The 18761-nt window shown below is 32.2% G+C and overlaps 1 long non-coding RNA gene across 3 annotated transcripts in view; it reads left to right on the top strand.

Annotated features, from left to right (window-relative positions):
* LOC143256486 (uncharacterized) overlaps window positions 1-18761 on the top strand; it is a 72576-nt gene that overhangs the window by 41495 nt on the left and 12320 nt on the right. The window contains exon 1 of one of the 3 annotated variants that reach the window (XR_013031381.1): window positions 1524-1800. The exons of the other annotated variants lie outside the window; for them this stretch is intronic. This is a non-coding gene — a long non-coding RNA (uncharacterized LOC143256486). Of the gene's footprint in view, window positions 1-1523; window positions 1801-18761 lie in introns of those variants that run through there. 3 annotated transcript variants of the gene reach the window in all.

Genomic DNA, 18761 nt, shown 5'->3' with positions numbered 1-18761 from the left:
AGTCGTTGGTAAAAGAGTAGCCCAAGAGTTGGCGGTGGGTGGTAATGACTAGCTGCCTTCTCTCTAGTCTTACACTGCTAAATTAGGGACGGCTAGCACAGATAGTTCTCGAGTAGCTTTGTGCGAAATTCCAAAAACAAACATATTTAGATTTTTGACGACCATAAAAACATTTCTTTTTAATATATTATATTTTCTTATTATGGTGAGTAACTCCTTTTACATACATTCCGAATATGTTGATAGTCGTTGAGTTTTAGTAACTTCATGTTAGAAAATATCTGTTTATGAAGCTTATTTATTTGTTTTTCAGATATTTAAACAAAGCGAGACAAATGCTGCCTGCTAACTGACTTTTCTCTGATTGTCCAAAACATTAGAAGTCAACTCTTGGGCTACCCTTGTCTAACAAAATAATAGTTTAATAATATAAAGAAGCTTGTTCCTTCGTTTCTTACTAAGCACAACGGGTTTTCTGTGCTCTGACCACCACAGACCCGGCATGACCAGGTGGTTAATGCACTCGACTCGTAATCCGAGGGTCTCGGGTTTGAATCTCCGTCACACTAAACATGTTCGCTCTTTCAATAGTGGGGACATTATAAAGTTACAGTCAATACCACTGTTCGTTTGTAAAAGAGTAGCCCAAAAGTTGGCGGTGGGTGGTGATGACGATCTGCTTTCCCTCTAGTCTTATACTGCTAAATTAGGGACGGCGAAATTCAAAACAAACCAAACCAAACCAAACTGACTACCACGAGTAACAAAATCCCATATTTAGCGTTATAAGCCTTCGATTTTATCGCTGAATCACTTGAGGGCTACAAAGAAAAGATAAAATCTTCCGTATATTATCGTTTGTACATAAAATTATTCCAATCTAATAAACTCTAAAGAAAGTATACATCTTAGTCCAGTACTCAGGCGTATGGGTCAAATTTAGTTTGATATGTTCAGAGGAGTTGTAAATATTTCATTAGAAAAGTCCTGAAGAACTTTTTTTTAACGCGGAAGGAATATACAATTCAGAGAGAACCAGGAAAGAGGTTTATAGATTAACATAAAAAGTTTAATTTATAGTTGAAAATTATTTGTTTCTACTGTTGCTCTGTTCTGCTGTTTATGTAAACTAAACAAAAAATAGAGGAAGTTTAATATTTCTTATTAGATTTTAAAAATTCATAGTACCACGAAGTGTTCTTAATAAAGCCATATCACACGTGCAAAGTTAACACACACACACATATATATGTCGCTCTATTCTAGAAACACGACGCCATTGCAAAGCAAAAAAAAAATCATTAAGAAGAAACAATTACTACATTAATCAATAGTAATTTGTTTTTAGTCTTAATCAAGTCATGGGTACAATAACCCTCGTCATAATTTCTAATTCTCTGAAGTTAAAGTAGCAGTGCTTAGTAATATCAAGGTACTCTTGATGGCTGCTCTGCTTTCCGAGTGCTATTGAGATCACTCGTGTTATGATTAAAGCCACACTTGGTGAGACAGGAAGCACTTCACATTTTGTGACTCAATAGGCTATTGCCCAGAATCTCGAGAGTTAATTATCTCATGTGTTTTTCTTGGCGCAATAGTCTCCGCTGAACAGTCAATCAATAATGGCGAGTCATGATTTGGATTCTTAAATTTCAACTTCTAAAAGCAAGCTCCTGTTTTCACTTCTGATATAAAGTGTGCACATACTCAAAACTTAATACTTCGCAAAATAATTCTTTATCTGACAAAGTATCACATTTAGGTTATAACTGTTGACGGTCTTATTCTACAGTGAATAAGGTAGGAACTTTATGGTTATATTTTATAAAATATTACGTTTATTAGAGTATAATTTATTGCTTTTCTTACAAAGAAGGAAATCTCCAGTATGATTTTTGGTGGTTTAATTTTGAAAAGGATAACATCCAGTGTTTTATTATTGTTATTATTACAAGGAGGACTTCTAAAGTAAATATTTTGGTACCTTCATTTTATAAAGTATCACATATATAGAATTATTTTTGTTGTATCTTTTTACAATGAACGGACATGATTTGGGGTGTGTGTTTTTTTTTTGGTGTATAATTTTGATGGTTTTATTTTAAAAAGGGGTGACATCTAGTGTATATTTTGTATTATTATTATTACTACAATGGATGACTTCTGATGCACAAGTTTTGGTACTGTCATTTTATAAAGGATGACATATAGTGTACAATTTTTCCTTGTTTTTTGGTTGTTGTTTTTTTACAATGAACAATCTATGGTATAATTTTGGTGGTTTTATTTTACAATGGAAAACATCTATGGTATAATTTTGGTGGTTTTATTTTACAATGGACGACCATTGGTAGTTTTATTTTATAAAGGATGACCATTGGTAGTTTTATTTTATAAAAAATGACATCTGGAGTGTAATTTTTATTTTCATACTACAATACAGGACTTGTCGTTCGCTTGTTTCTTTATAACACAGGACATCTAGGGTATTGTTTTTTGGTGTGTTTTTTTAACTATGAAGGGCCTTTGTGATATACGTTTTGTGTATTTATTTTGCAAAAAAAAATGACACACAGATTAATGGCTTTGATTGTTTATGTGGCAGAGGATAACATAAGGGACTTGAACGTTGATTTTACTGCAAACTCATTTAGGGGTTTGATTTTATTTTACAATGGAGACCTCTAGATTACAATTTTAGGGTTTTATTTTACAGAAAATAACATTTAGGACATGAACTTTTGTGGTTTTATCCTGTATAAGATGATATCTAAAAGTATAGTTTTTGATGGTTTTATTTTACAGTGGAAGACCTCTGGGGTATGGTTTGATTTTTTATTTTATTTTACAAAGGATGGCATCTTGTACATCACTTGTGAATAATTCAATTTATAACCAATGATGTATTTTGGATGTTTTACTTTCCAGAACATAATACATCAGGTATGAATGTTGGTTGCTTTACTGTACGTAGAATGTACTGAAAGGTATGGTTTTTGAGGGTTTTATTTCTCAAAGACAAGAATAAGATAGTTTGAGGGTTTTTTTTACTAAAGAAAATATGGAGGCTATAATTTTCGGTTGTCCTACACTTTTCTATACTTTAAATAATAAAAAGTACAGTTAGTAGAAAAATTGTACACTAAATATACGGGTTTTGTTATTCTTTCGCATCTCTTGAGATATACGTTAGGGTTAACTTTTATGTAGCATCGATGATACATCACACTTAAGGTATATTTGAAACAACTTGTCGAATGTAAAAACTACAAAATGTGATAATGTCTTTGTCTTTATAGCATCACATAAATGACAAACATAGAAAAAAAAAAGATTTAGAATTTCGTTTGGAATATGTTGAATTAAACAAACATGTTTATTGTTATGGAAAACTGTATTATTTCATATAAAACATGAATATTAGTAAACTACACGACTTAATATTGCGTTTTACTTTTCCTTATTTGGTATAACTAAGATGTATTTCTCTAGAAGACAGGTTTAAAATTTCTCTTTTTATGGTAATTGGTGGGCTGAGCACAGGTATATCATTGTGTAGCTTTGTGCTTAATTCCAAACAAACAAACTTTGTTCCCCAGTGGCACAGCCAACTGTCTAGTAACTTACAACTTTAGAAGCTGAGTTCCAGTACCCGTAGTGGGTAGCAGATAGCACACTGTGTAACTTTGTTCCCCAGTGGCACAGCCAACTGTCTAGTAACTTACAACTTTAGAAGCTGAGTTCCAGTACCCGTGATGGGTAGCAGGTAGCACACTATGTAACTCTGTTCTAGTAACTGTCTAGTACAACTTTAGAAGTTCCAGTACCCTGACTGTGTAACTTTGTTCCCCAGTCCAGTACAACTTTAGAAGCTGAGTTCCAGTACCCGTGATGTGTAGCAGATGCACACTGTGTAACTTTGTTCCCCAGTGGCAGCCAACTGTCTAGCTGACAGTACGTGATGGGTAGCAGGTAGCACACTATGTAACTCTGTTCCTTAACAGAAACCAAGCCCAAAGTTTTTTCTTTACTAAATTTCTCGCCAAGCTGCTCCACAGCTATCTACGCTGGTCCTTCCCAATTATGAAGTGATAGACAACTGAGAAGGCAGCGTGTGAACACAACGTACTACCAGCTGTCGGGTTACTCTTTTACCAACAAATATTAGGATTAACTGTTACATAATAATGATCCTAGGGGATTCGAGTCCGCAGTTCGCGGATTGTGTGTCGAATGCCCTAACGATCAGGCCATGCCAGGTTTACACTAATTATTAACAAGAAAAGCGCATATGGTCGAGTTCTTAGCGTCACAGTCTGTGGATGGAAAGGTTCAAAGTTCGAACGGCTAAATGTGGCTGAACATTCTCCATATTTCTAACTACGAAGGAAGTATAATTACGACGTCACTTCCGCTATTTAGTTATGAGTAGTTATGTGAGCGATAGGTGCCTCTTCACTGTTTGCCCCCCATCAGGTCTTGGATCAAAATTATGAATGGCTTTAACAGAAGCTTAAGGTCAATTTAAGTGTCATTCAGGTTAAAAATATTAACTTCTAATTGTATTAGTTTCATCTAAACAATTCTGAATCACAACTCAAACCATCACCACATAAAATAAATAAATCTTAAAGAAGGATTAAATATTGTAGATCATATTGTTATGTGTATCTCTTATCACACTGCTGGAGTTATCCATAGAAGATTACCACATAAAATAAATAAATCTTAAAGAAAGATTAAATATTGTAGATCATACTGTTATGTGTATCTGTTATCACACTGCTGGAGTTATCTACAGAAGATTACCACATAAAATAAATAAATCTTAAAGAAGGATTAAATATTGTAGATCATAGTGTTATGTGTATCTGTTATCACACTGCTGGAGTTATCCATAGAAAATTACTACATAAAATAAATAAATCTTAAAGAAGGATTAAATATTGTAGATCATATTGTTATGTGTATCTGTTATCACACTGCTGGAGTTATCCACAGAAGATTACCACATAAAATAAATAAATCTTAAAGAAGGATTAAATATTGTAGATCATATTGTTATGTGTATCTGTTATCACACTGCTGGAGTTATCCATAGAAGATTACCACATAAAATAAATAAATCTTAAAGAAGGATTAAATATTGTAGATCATATTGTTATGTGTCTGTTATCACACTGCTGGAGTTATCCATAGAAGATTACCACATAAAATAAATAAATCTTAAAGAAAGATTAAATATTGCAGATCATACTGTTATGTGTATCTGTTATCACACTGCTGGAGTTATCCACAGAAGATTACCACATAAAATAAATAAATCTTAAAGAAGGATTAAATATTGTAGATCATATTGTTATGTGTATCTGTTATCACACTGCTGGAGTTATCCATAGAAGATTACCACATAAAATAAATAAATCTTAAAGAAGGATTAAATATTGTAGATCATATTGTTATGTGTATCTCTTATCACACTGCTGGAGTTATCCATAGAAGATTACCACATAAAATAAATAAATCTTAAAGAAGGATTAAATATTGTAGATCATATTGTTATGTGTATCTGCTATCACACTGTTGGAGTTATCCACAGAAGATTACCACATAAAATAAATAAATCTTAAAGAAGGATTAAATATTGTAGATCATATTGTTATGTGTATCTGTTATCACACTGCTGGAGTTATCCATAGAAGATTACCACATAAAATAAATAAATCTTAAAGAAGGATTAAATATTGTAGATCATATTGTTATGTGTATCTGTTATCACACTGCTGGAGTTATCCATAGAAGATTACCACATAAAATAAATAAATCTTAAAGAAGGATTAAATATTGTAGATCATATTGTTATGTGTATCTGTTATCACACTGCTGGAGTTATCCATAGAAGATTACCACATACAATAAATAAATCTTAAAGAAAGATTAAATATTGTAGATCAACTATTATGTGTATCTGTTATCACACTGCTGGAGTTATCCACAGAAGAATACCACATAAAATAAATAAATCTTAAAGAAGGATTAAATATTGTTGATCATATTGTTATGTGTATCTGTTATCACACTGCTGGAGTTATCCATAGAAGATTACCACATACAATAAATAAATCTTAAAGAAAGATTAAATATTGTAGATCATACTATTAAGTGTATCTGTTATCACACTGCTGGAGTTATCCACAGAAGATTACCACATAAAATAAATAAATCTTAAAGAAGGATTAAATATTGTAGATCATATTGTTATGTGTATCTCTTATCACACTGCTGGAGTTATCCATAGAAGATTACCACATAAAATAAATAAATCTTAAAGAAAGATTAAATATTGTAGATCATATTGTTATGTGTATCTGTTATCACACTGCTGGAGTTATCCATAGAAGATTACCACATAAAATAAATAAATCTTAAAGAAAGATTAAATATTGTAGCTGTTTATTACTCATGCTTTTATTTGTTTGTTTGTGTTTTAGAGCAAAGCCACATTAAGGGCTATCTGCTTTGTCTTTACATGGAACCGAATAGTGGATTTATCACTGTTCTACCGGGGGGACGCCATGTTTGTATTGAATGACTTACGGTCGTCTTTCATAAAAACCTATGATATGTATATATAAGAATGATATGTCTTTCTGATGCAACTACGTAGAATTTCGCTACATAAAAGTTGGGTTTATAAGATGTTTCCGTTCAAAAATGACTGTATTTCAAAAAATTTTAGCTTGAAAACATAAGATTTTAGTAACAAAAAAAAAACTACTGTCACGTGACTTCTTTAGTAAAGATATTCAGGCAGACCCACAAAAGATCAATTTTAAACGAATAAATAATTGGACTAAAAATATAAGTTAGAAAAACTCTTCAATTTTTACAACGTGAAGTTAACGCCAAACGGTTTGGTTTGTTTTGAAATTTGCGCAAAGCAACACGAGGATTATAATCGCAGATAATTATCTGCGCTAACCGTCCTAATTTATCAGTGTAAGACGAGAGGGAAGGCAGATAGTCATCACCAACCACCGTCAACTCTTAGGCTACTCTTTTACCAACGAATAGTGGGATTGACCGTCACATTATAACACCCTCACGGCTCAAAGGGCTAGCATGTTTGGTGTGACAGGGATTTGAACCCACGACCTTCAGATTACGAGTAATGTATTTATTGGCAACTGTCTTTACATGTAATGTATTAAATAGTAACTATCTTTACATGTAATGTATTAAATAGTAACTATCTTTACATGTAATTTATTAAATAGTAATTATCTTTACATGTAATGTATTAAATAGTAACTATCTTTGCATGTAATGTATTAAATAGTAATTATCTTTACATGTAATGTATTAAATAGTAATTATCTTTACATGTAATGTATTAAATAGTAACTATCTTTACACGTAATGTATTAAATAGTAACTATCTTTACATGTAATTTATTAAATAGTGATTATCTTTACATGTAATGTATTAAATAGTAACTATCTTTGCATGTAATGTATTAAATAGTAATTATCTTTACATGTAATGTATTAAATAGTAACTATCTTTACATGTAATGTATTAAATAGTAATTGTCTTTACATGTAATGTATTAAATAGTAACTATCTTTACATGTAATGTATTAAATAGTAACTATCTTTACATGTAATGTATTAAATAGTAATTATCTTTACATGTAATGTATTAAATAGTAACTATCTTTACATGTAATGTATTAAATAGTAATTATCTTTACATGTAATGTATTAAATAGTAACTATCTTTACATGTAATGTATTAAATAGTAACTATATTTACATGTAATGTATTAAATAGTAATTATCTTTATATGTAATGTATTAAATAGTAACTATCTTTACATGTAATGTATTAAATAGTAATTATCTTTACATGTAATATATTAAATAGTAACTATCTTTACATGTAATATATTAAATAGTAGTTATCTTTACATGTAATGTATTAAATAGTAACTGTATTTACATGTAATGTATTAAATAATAATTATCTTTACATGTAATGTATTAAATAGTAATTATCTTTACATGTAATGTATTAAATAGTAACTATCTTTACATGTAATGTATTAAATAGTAATTGTCTTTACATGTAATGTATTAAATAGTAACTATCTTTACATGTAATGTATTAAATAGTAACTATCTTTACATGTAATGTATTAAATAGTAATTATCTTTACATGTAATGTATTAAATAGTAACTATCTTTACATGTAATGTATTAAATAGTAATTATCTTTACATGTAATGTATTAAATAGTAACTATCTTTACATGTAATATATTAAATAGTAATTATCTTTACATGTAATGTATTAAATAGTAATTATCTTTACATGTAATGTATTAAATAGTAACTATCTTTACATGTAATGTATTAAATAGTAATTATCTTTACATGTAATGTATTAAATAGTAACTATCTTTACATGTAATGTATTAAATAGTAACTATCTTTACATGTAATGTATTAAATAGTAATTATCTTTACATGTAATGTATTAAATAGTAACTATCTTTACATGTAATGTATTAAATAGTAATTATCTTTACATGTAATGTATTAAATAGTAACTATCTTTACATGTAATGTATTAAATAGTAACTATCTTTACATGTAATGTATTAAATAGTAATTATCTTTACATGTAATGTATTAAATAGTAACTATCTTTACATGTAATGTATTAAATAGTAATTATCTTTACATGTAATGTATTAAATAGTAACTATCTTTACATGTAATATATTAAATAGTAATTATCTTTACATGTAATGTATTAAATAGTAATTATCTTTACATGTAATGTATTAAATAGTAACTATCTTTGCATGTAATGTATTAAATAGTAATTATCTTTACATGTAATGTATTAAATAGTAACTATCTTTACATGTAATGCATTAAATAGTAACTATCTTTACATGTAATGCATTAAATAGTAACTATCTTTACATGTAATTTATTAAAGAGTAATTATCTTTACATGTAATGTATTAAATAGTAATTATCTTTACATGTAATGTATTAAATAGTAACTATCTTTACATGTAATGTATTAAATAGTAATTGTCTTTACATGTAATGTATTAAATAGTAACTATCTTTACATGTAATGTATTAAATAGTAACTATATTTACATGTAATGTATTAAATAGTAACTATCTTTACATGTAATGTATTAAATAGTAATTATCTTTACATGTAATGTATTAAATAGTAATTATCTTTACAAGTAATGTATTCATTATTAATTATCTTTACATGTAATGTATTTAATAATAACTGGCTTTACATGTAATGTATTTAATAGTAACTATTTTTACAAGTAATACAATTAGTAGTAACTACAGGTTACGCAGAAAGTATTTCAATGGATACCTAATTTGCAAGTTATGTGAATTTCTATTGTCAAGTAATTTATTTAAATGGTCAATGTTCATGCTGGAAGTTGGTATTTTAACCAAAACGTAACTAACTTCCATTAATACGTACCTGGCGTAGCTGTTAAAACAGAATTATAACATCAGAATTCTACTCTATACGTTCAACAGGTTGTTTGAAAGAAAACAGGTGGTTATGTTTATGTAGGTTTAGTCGCAAAATTTTAGCTATTTACTTGTCATTCCTCGGAATATGTAAAAATATTCACAACTTTTTGTACATTTCTAAAGTAATTGTGTATGCAAATTAGAAGCTAGCTGGATGTCATGACAATTAGGGCGGGGAATGTCGAATTCGTGGTTAAAAACTTTCGTTGTACCTGAGTTTGTCTTATGAATATTTCCCTTTTTTCTCCGGGTTTCTGAATAAGGACAATTTGTGAAAATTCTTTTCGCGACAAGAACGTATTTCAAGACTGTTGCTTAATGTTCGTGTATTATTCTGTATTCATCGAACGAGATATTTCTCTGAGTGTCTGTCAAAGTACATTTCTGACATGTCACGTCAGCTCTGCACAGAAGTTTTACGTTACAGAAATTAATTCAGTATGGTTTCTGTACATTATAAGCCTTGGGTTAATTAGATGTTTCAAAAACGAGATACAAAGTCCATATTTCAACCGTCTTTAGTCAGGATTGTTTGATTTTCTTATTGCAAAGCCACATCAGGCTGTATGCTGAGTCCACCGAGGGGAATCGAACCTCTGATTTTAGCGTTGTAAATCCATAGACTTACCGCTGTACCAGCGGGTGACCTATAGTTAGAAAACGTTAGACTTAAATTACAAGTTAAGAAAGTGTCTCATTTTATGTTACACGTTGTTTGCCAAGAAACATCGTGCTGCAACAGTCAAGGACTGTTATTACTTTTCTCTTCTAAATTAAATAACCTCCAAGTAATGGATTCACTGTTGAAGACTGGAGAAGTATTGGAAATCAGTAAGCAATATGTGTGATTAAATAAATGAGACTCTACAAGTTTTGTTATTCTTAAATTCCTCTAGAGTTAGCTGTTCTAAATGGTTTCTTTACGTTGAGTTGGTAGTAGCCAAGTGACCAACGTGACGGACCGCGGAATCAAGGGCCAGGAGTTCACGTCACGTGGCACAAAAAAAAAATTGCTTTCCACACTTTGTAACAGCGCATTGTAAGATTGACGGTAGAATCCCACTATTCAGTTGGACTATACCAAGCGTTGGCGGTGGATGTTGACTAGTTGACTTCCTCTTAGACTATGTGTTGAAAATTAGGGACCAATAGAAAGAGGATCCTTCCAAGCGTTGAGCCAATATCCGAAAGAAAAACAAAACGAACACTGTATATGATGTGTATTAATTATCTTCATTGTGTCTCAAGTTAGAATTACTCGATTCTCTATACTCCATTCTCAATAGCTGGTTTGACGTGTTTATATAACCATTAATTATCTAAGAATTCTAAGCGATTAACCTTTAGCTTACTCTGAGCTTCTATTCAATTATATCTTGAGTTCTATAATTGTCCCACAGTTGTAGGAGTAAAATGTCATTCTATTGTCATTAAAAAGTTTCGTTTCACTGTATTTGTCAGTCAATCACTGGTTTTCAAATCCGCTTCTATTATAAATATTTCCTGCGGCTGTGACATATTACTAAAGATTTTAGAATGGACTAGACGTTCACAATAAAAACTGTAAAGTCAGGTAACAGCATATAGTTTACACAAAGCAATATCCCTCTGAAGTATAACAACAACGGATTTCCATCAAAATTCCTCGTGTTTAGAGTGAAGTTTATTGAAACATTTCGAAGTAAACTGAGTTCATTAGAGAAATGTTTGTTACCGTTATATTAAACATATCGTTGAACTGGCTTAAGATTTAATGTTTTCTATGTGTGAAATCCAGAAATTTAACTACCTGTCTTAACAGTGTTGTACTTACCGCATAAGAAAGGTAAAAACATGAACTGATATTTTCTTTTTTTAAAAGATATGCTGTAAGGAAAGTCATACTAACCAAATGAGACACCCACTTCTTGTATTGTACCGTTATAAGTCTGTAGATTTACTGCTGTCCCACCGATGAACAACTACGAAGCTACCCAATGAGCTATTTTCATTCTGTCCATCGTGGGGAATCGAACTCCAGATGGTATCGTTGCAAGTCCTGAAATTCACCAATGACCCACCAGGAGGTTTCTGACCTCGCATAGCCTGATGGGTGGCTAGAATGGTCAACACGTTATCTACAAATCACGGGATCGACACCTATCGTCGAATATGCTCGCTCTTTCAATCTTTGGGACGTAATAATATTTCGATCAATTACAGTGTTCGTTGCTAAAGAGTAGCTCAAAAGTTTGTGATGTGTAGCTGCATTTCCTCTTATCTGTCACTTTAAAATTAGAGACGACAAGTGCAGTTAGCCCTAAAGATGTGCGAAAGTACAGCTCCGTTCTGCAAGTTTTTTAAAATGAATCCAGAATTTTGATGTCATTTTAATAACATTCGGGTGAAATTATCTACACGTAAAAATATAGTAGTCCTTGAATATTCCCCTCCACAAATGATCAGCAATATGTCCGCGGAATTAGACCGCTATAAACCGAATTTCGATACACGTTGTTGACAGAGCACAGATAGCCGCCACTCGTGTAGCTTTGTGCCTACTAAACAACAATAACACCAGATCCTTTAATGGCTGAAAATCTTGTTTATTAATACCAACACATTTTAAACGTTTATCGTTGTAGTAATAACGAGTCTCATTAGTGGTCGAATACGTCAGGTGTCAGAGGTCGTTTTCAAAAGCATGATTCTGTAAGAAGTATTTTAAAACTACGTGCGCCAAATTAAAGACACAGGGTGATAATTCAAACTTTTTTCCATTCCAACTGTTTTTTACGGTCCTAAGTTATTGAATATTATTCAAATGCAAGTTTCAACCACTTATTCGCTTTTATTTTTATAATATTTTATATATGTCTCTACTTCCTACATAAATTTCAGTGTTACAATTACACTTAAATGTATATGTACCAAATAATGAAATTATATTCCCAAGACAGTTGTTAAGTGTGTTAGCACTTTACTTGAAATAAAGTACAGAACAACGTTTCGACTTTCTTAGGTCATCTTCAAGTTAACAAAGATAACAAATTTGTACTTGTGTCATTCGTTTTGATGTAACACCCTCCATTTGCGCATGCGCAGTTTTTTTTAAACTTGTCCTTTCACCAGGCATTATGCGTCAACATGACGTCATGAGCTTCAAACAGCCCTTTTGATAACTTATTATTTAGGCTGAAGTGACACCGTTTCGTATGAAGCTTGAAACTATTTTCAAAACTCCTGAATATTAGGTTGTAATAACGAAATCATTTTACTAACAAAGTCGTTTTACAAACACGTGATGACTACTAAAGCAATTCGATTAAAGAATCGTCGGCCTCCCTTTCATACTACAGGAAAAGGGAAATAAATTATGTTACTAAGGGTCAAGGTTGATCTACCTTTGTAATCGAAAACTAGCAGTAGTTTCAGCAGCTACTCACTGATGGAGGTTATGCAATTAATCAATAAATTATATATTAGAACCACCTACAAGGTTGCTTTATAAGTCCATTAAAACTAGTAAAATAGGTGTTGGATTAATAAATCCTGATAGTATCATATGTAACTCTATATCATATGTAACTCTAACAAGTACTCCTTATTTCGTATCCAGCCCCCACTGGAACAGCGATAAGTCTTCGGATTTACAATGCTAAAATCAGGGGTTCGATTCCTCTCGGCGGATAAAGCAGATAGCCCGATGTGCATTTGCTATAAGAAAACACAAACACATTTCGTATCTTCTGTTCTTAACCTCTAAGCTGGCTTTGTTATAACGGACACAAAATTCGCTCCGAGCGCGTGATCAATAGGTACAAAGCTGAAACATAGACCGCAGGTTGCTAATTTTATGTAGAAAACCCTCTCCAATTAATGAAATTTCTTGAAACATCCTATGTTATATCCCCGAATCAGCTAACAAATAATGACCTTTACTCTCCCATTTGAATTAAGAATATTTACAAAGATGTTTATGAAAATGATCCACACATGAGATTACTTTCAGTGTTGTAACATTAAAAAAATCAACTTAACAGCTCATATTGGTTAATAAAACATAGCATAACAGGCCTGGAACGATATTTTAAGGAATATTAATCTCACTAGCGACACTGGTCGGTCATGATTAAAATTATTATCCAAAGGAATTGTTTACCTGCTTTTTGAAATTGACTTTAGCATTGTATTGATTTAAGATGTTCAGAACTTAATTATTAGTATGAATTTCCAGCCTCGAAAACGGGCATACATAGAAATCTTATATCGTAGAAGGTTTGTGTAATATCAAACCAGCCCGATGCGAAAAAAAAAATTGAAGACGAAATCAAAATAAGCCGACAATTTAATGAAGGCATTTAATTAAAACAGTTAAAACATATAATTATATTATCAGAGTTGAAAACTAAGTTTTACAGATATTTGGAAAGGCTAAAGGATTTACTTCTTCCACGAAACGATGAAGCGAAGAGATTTGTTTCTTTGTTTGTTTTGAATTTCGCGCACAGCTACACGAAGACTATCTGCGCTAGCCGTCCCTAATTTAGAAGTGTAAGACTAGAGAAAAGATAGTTAGTCATCATTTCCCACCGCCAACTCTTCGGTTACTCTTTTACCAACAAATAGTGGGATTGGCCGTAAAATTATAAGGTCCCCACGATTGAAAGGGCGAGCATATTTGGTGTGACAAAAGCTCGAACCCGCGACCTCAGATTACGAGTCGAACTCCCTAACCACGTGGCCATGCTAGGCCTAAGTGTATAGAATACGGAAGTTAGAAGCAATGTGATAAAAAAAAGAATCAACATGGATAAACAATACCTACAGAATAAATAACTCATAAAAAACCCTCACTGCTTTAATGGGTGCGTTAAAAGATCGACAGTCAAATCTCTCTAATTCTTAAATAAACTAGACGACCAAAGTTATTTATCTAGAAAATCTTTACCTGCCGACTGAAACGACGCTTTGCTATTACGACAGTAGTTTATTTATTTAGTTATCTGAAGAGGTCCCTCATCTTTATGCTAATAATTAATTCATTTAAAATTTAAATTGTAATAAAGTTAAAGCTAGGAATGTCGACCTATCTGCAAGGCCCTGCCATGCGAGATACCATCATTCAATAGAATAGAATGATACTAAGATAACGAAACGTGAAGTACACAGGATAAAATAAACCTTTCACATTCCACACACTCGCTCAACTTAACACAAAAGTTACAAAACCTGAATATAGCTTCTGAAACCATTCAGTCATTAGCTAATACAATTATTAATTTGAGTAGAAGAAGTTCTCGACCAGTGAATACCCACAACCATTCTAAGGTCTTCCCTGGAGGGAAGAGTCAGTTAACAACTATAAACAAGGTTCATTTGTGTAGGAACTATTTTGTGAGTAGTGAGGCCATTTCTACGTCACTGTTCATAGGAAGTGTAGTGATACACTCCCAGAAAATGTTTAAAAATTTAATATTATCAGATTGAATCTTGAGCTGTTTTAATTACAGATACTGCATACACAGAAAATAATGCATTGAACTTAAAGAACCAGGTTTTGATACATAAGTTGTAACTAAACATGTCACAAAAAAATGGTTATGCCATGGTCTGAGAAGCCTTACTGCTCCAGACGGCCCATAGAATAAAAACTAGCTACTAATTAGTGTACATTAATACAATAAAATAGTAACTAATTGATAATTAAACTTATGTGGACATAAAGGATATTTATTTACCATGAATACAAAGAAATGGATGTCTACTAAACATAATATTCATTTTAAATAAAAATACATTTAGTTTTTTCTTGTATACTCGCTTCCTCTCACATTATACACTGGTAAAGCGTGTCCTTTAGCGAAACGGTAAGTCTACGGATTTACAACGTTAAAATCAGGGGTTTGATTCCCCTCTGTGGACGCAGCAGATAGCCCGATGTGACTTTGCTATAAAAATAGCACACGAACACACACACGAGTTAGCAGAACTACATATCTTTGTTAAATTATTTACCTTTAAAACCGGCTCAGCGTGGCCTGATAGTTACGATAGTCGATTTGTAATCTACGGGTCGCGAATTCAACTTGTTTGTATTATAGCAAAGCTCCATTCGACTATCAAATTCCGCACTTTGGGGTTGTAAGTCCTTAGACTTACTATCCCACCAAGAGGACGGCGGAATCAAATCCTTTCACCGAATATGTTTGTTCTTTGAATTCCACTCTTGGTAAAGCGTAGATCAAGTCGTGTTGATTAGCTACTTTCTGTCTAGTACACCACTTGAATACCAGGAACAACTAGTGCATGTATCCCTCAAGCAGCTTTGAGTGAAATTCAAGAAACAAATCTTTTTCGCTAAGAACGTTTTACTCACTTCTGTTACGACACAACTTATTTAAATGAACTTTAGTAATGATACACAGCCGTTTTTTGTTACTACTATACCCGTGCTATTGTTATCAACCAAGAAAACTGTAACAAAAGATACATATCTCATGTGATGTTAGATTGCAACCGGTTGCTATGGGATAAATACAGCGAGCCATGTCGAAATGTTCTTCTATTAACATAATTACAAAGTTTAATCCTTTCTCATACAAACGTATTAGAAACCTAAATTAACAGCACAAATTACAAGAAACATGTTTCTCTAGCACTAGCTATCTGGATAACAACTTTGTTTCTAATATATCACCATGTAAACTGATCAAACTGTAATTGTTCAGCCGTTCCACGTCTTCTGTTCCCTAGCTGATTATATTAAAACGTATCATGACCTGACATCTGTTCCGTTCAGTAAACGAACTTCCCAGTATATCTGCCAGAATACGTCCAATGAAATGAAAGTGTTTGAGTTACTGACGTTGGAAGGTAAACGGTTGCACATGAACAACTTTATTATCTTGAATTATCAACATGGCAAATTAAAACAGGAGGGGGTTGCACATAACCACGATTGGAAATTTAATACTTAAAGAGAGATACTGATATTGTTACGTTCTATCACGAGGGTGAGTGACTATATCAAACACTTGATAGACAAAGTTCTCATAAGATACACTAATATGTTCTTTTAAACCAGAATAAAACGCCAACCCATTAACACCTAATTATCCTTTTTATTTAGAAAGCTTCCAAAGGAACATGTTTAAATGCTCGCACGTGTTAACACGTTTTTATCCATCCTCTTTCTTTGACTCAGTGGGATGTTTGAAAGTTTGCAACACTAAAAACCTAAGTTTAACCCCTGCTCTGGGCACAGCATAGATACCCATTGTCCGTGTCTGTGATAAACAGTAAACATTTTTATACCTATCAGTTTCAACTGTTCTTTTTAAATTTCTTACTGTTAGTGTAAACTCTCACAATCAATGGGAAATTGTGTGAAATCCCTAACGGATATTCTGTTTTTCACACACCGAAATCCAGTTATTTCTTTATACAAACAATGAACTATTTGCTTTATTTCGTCAATTTCTTCTTGATAAAGGCCACAACAATCCATAAAGTTTCGAAGTTGTTTCAAACGTACAAGAATTTTGCTCACAAACTGTGGTTTTCAGAAATTTTTCACAGCAAACCCAGTAATACTGGCACCCACGACTGAAAGTTGAAAAAGAAATCCACATGTAAATCACCAGTCAATATAGAACCACACTTAGTATGCTTTAGTAATAAAAAAGTGTTTCAAACTGTTAACTGTGATTTCAAAGCGCATCACAATCTCTTCTACAAATAACTTAAACATGAAAAATTCTTTGTCATCAAGTCAGTTGATAAAGGTGGAGCTCTTGTTATTCTTAATAAAATTTACAACGCATTGATATTAACTACTTCAATATCTATATATATGTAGTTAGTTGTGAACCCTCTCTGCAATTCGTTGAACTAAGGAGAAAGTGTTAAACACCTCAGAAAAAAATCGAACACATTTCTTTAACCTGAACATCCCTCTAGAGGTCGCTTTTGCATGTCATCAAAGATACACAAACCTAACAGTAATGGTCCCCCTATTATTTCTAACGTTGATACGCCTGGTGGAAACACATCTGTCCACTTCGATCGCTACATCAAAGATATTTCTCACATATATCTACAATCTTCAGTTAAAGACACGTCACGTCTTTAGAGCTTAATTTTAGACACTAACACAAAAGACCCATTCCTACGGCCATGTGGTTAAGACGTTTGACTCATAATCTGATGGTCGCAGGTAGTAATTCCCGTCCCATCAAACATGCTCGTCCCTTTCAGACGTGTGGACGTTATTATTTAACGGTCAATCCCACTATTCGTTGGTAAAATAACCCAAGAGTTGACGGTGAGCAGTAATGATTAGGTGCCTTCTCTCAAGTTTTTCACTGCTATATTAGTAAGTACTAGTGCAGATAACCCTAGTTTATCTTGACTGGAAACTCAAAACCAAAACAACCCCAGTTTCTACAAACATTAATCTTGACACTATTAGCATATTTCCTCTTCACACCAACACCCCCACACGATGAATGTTCATTACGCAACTTTATAGAAAATTGAGACACGCAAACTATAACAAACGAAAGTACACTGGTTTGTTTTTAATGTAATAACCGTTTCTTTATCCAAAGAATTCATGGTTACTAGCACCAAAGTCTATCGCAAAGATACTGGCATAACTGAAGTGTTTGTTTTATTTATGATGGTTCCCAACAACCCGTTTATAGACATTCATAGTTCTATTAAATTCACTTTGAATTACTCGTGTTGATATATGCAGATTTTCCAGACAGAATTCTTACACTGAAAAATAACTGTATTTATTCAATGATCATACCAAAAGCTAACTGATGGACCGCAATACATGTACAGTAAAAGTTTTCACATAATTTTTAAGTCTCTACATCGCAAAAAATCTGCGCTGACGTTAATAACGACAGTTACATTATTCACACACTTTATCCTATTTCTCCAGTGTACACGTAACGTCAAGCGTTAGAGCTCTATAACTTCAAATCTAAATAACAGAACTTTAATTTGTAATTGATAGCAAAGTAATATTAATCCAGAGTGGCAGAGACCGGTACTTTAAAGGATTTAAGAAAAGGTTTGATAAATACTTTGGGAGATAAGTGTTGGATTTGGATTCGTTTTCTGTTTATTGTTGTTGTTTTAAAGAATTTAGGAATCTGGATATACATGAAAGGCC

This window comes from Tachypleus tridentatus, chromosome 7, assembly GCF_004210375.1.
Source record: "Tachypleus tridentatus isolate NWPU-2018 chromosome 7, ASM421037v1, whole genome shotgun sequence".
NCBI classification, from domain to species: Eukaryota; Metazoa; Arthropoda; class Merostomata; order Xiphosura; family Limulidae; genus Tachypleus; species Tachypleus tridentatus.
Note: the sequence above shows the minus strand (reverse complement) of the source record. Positions and strands in the feature narration are given on the sequence as shown.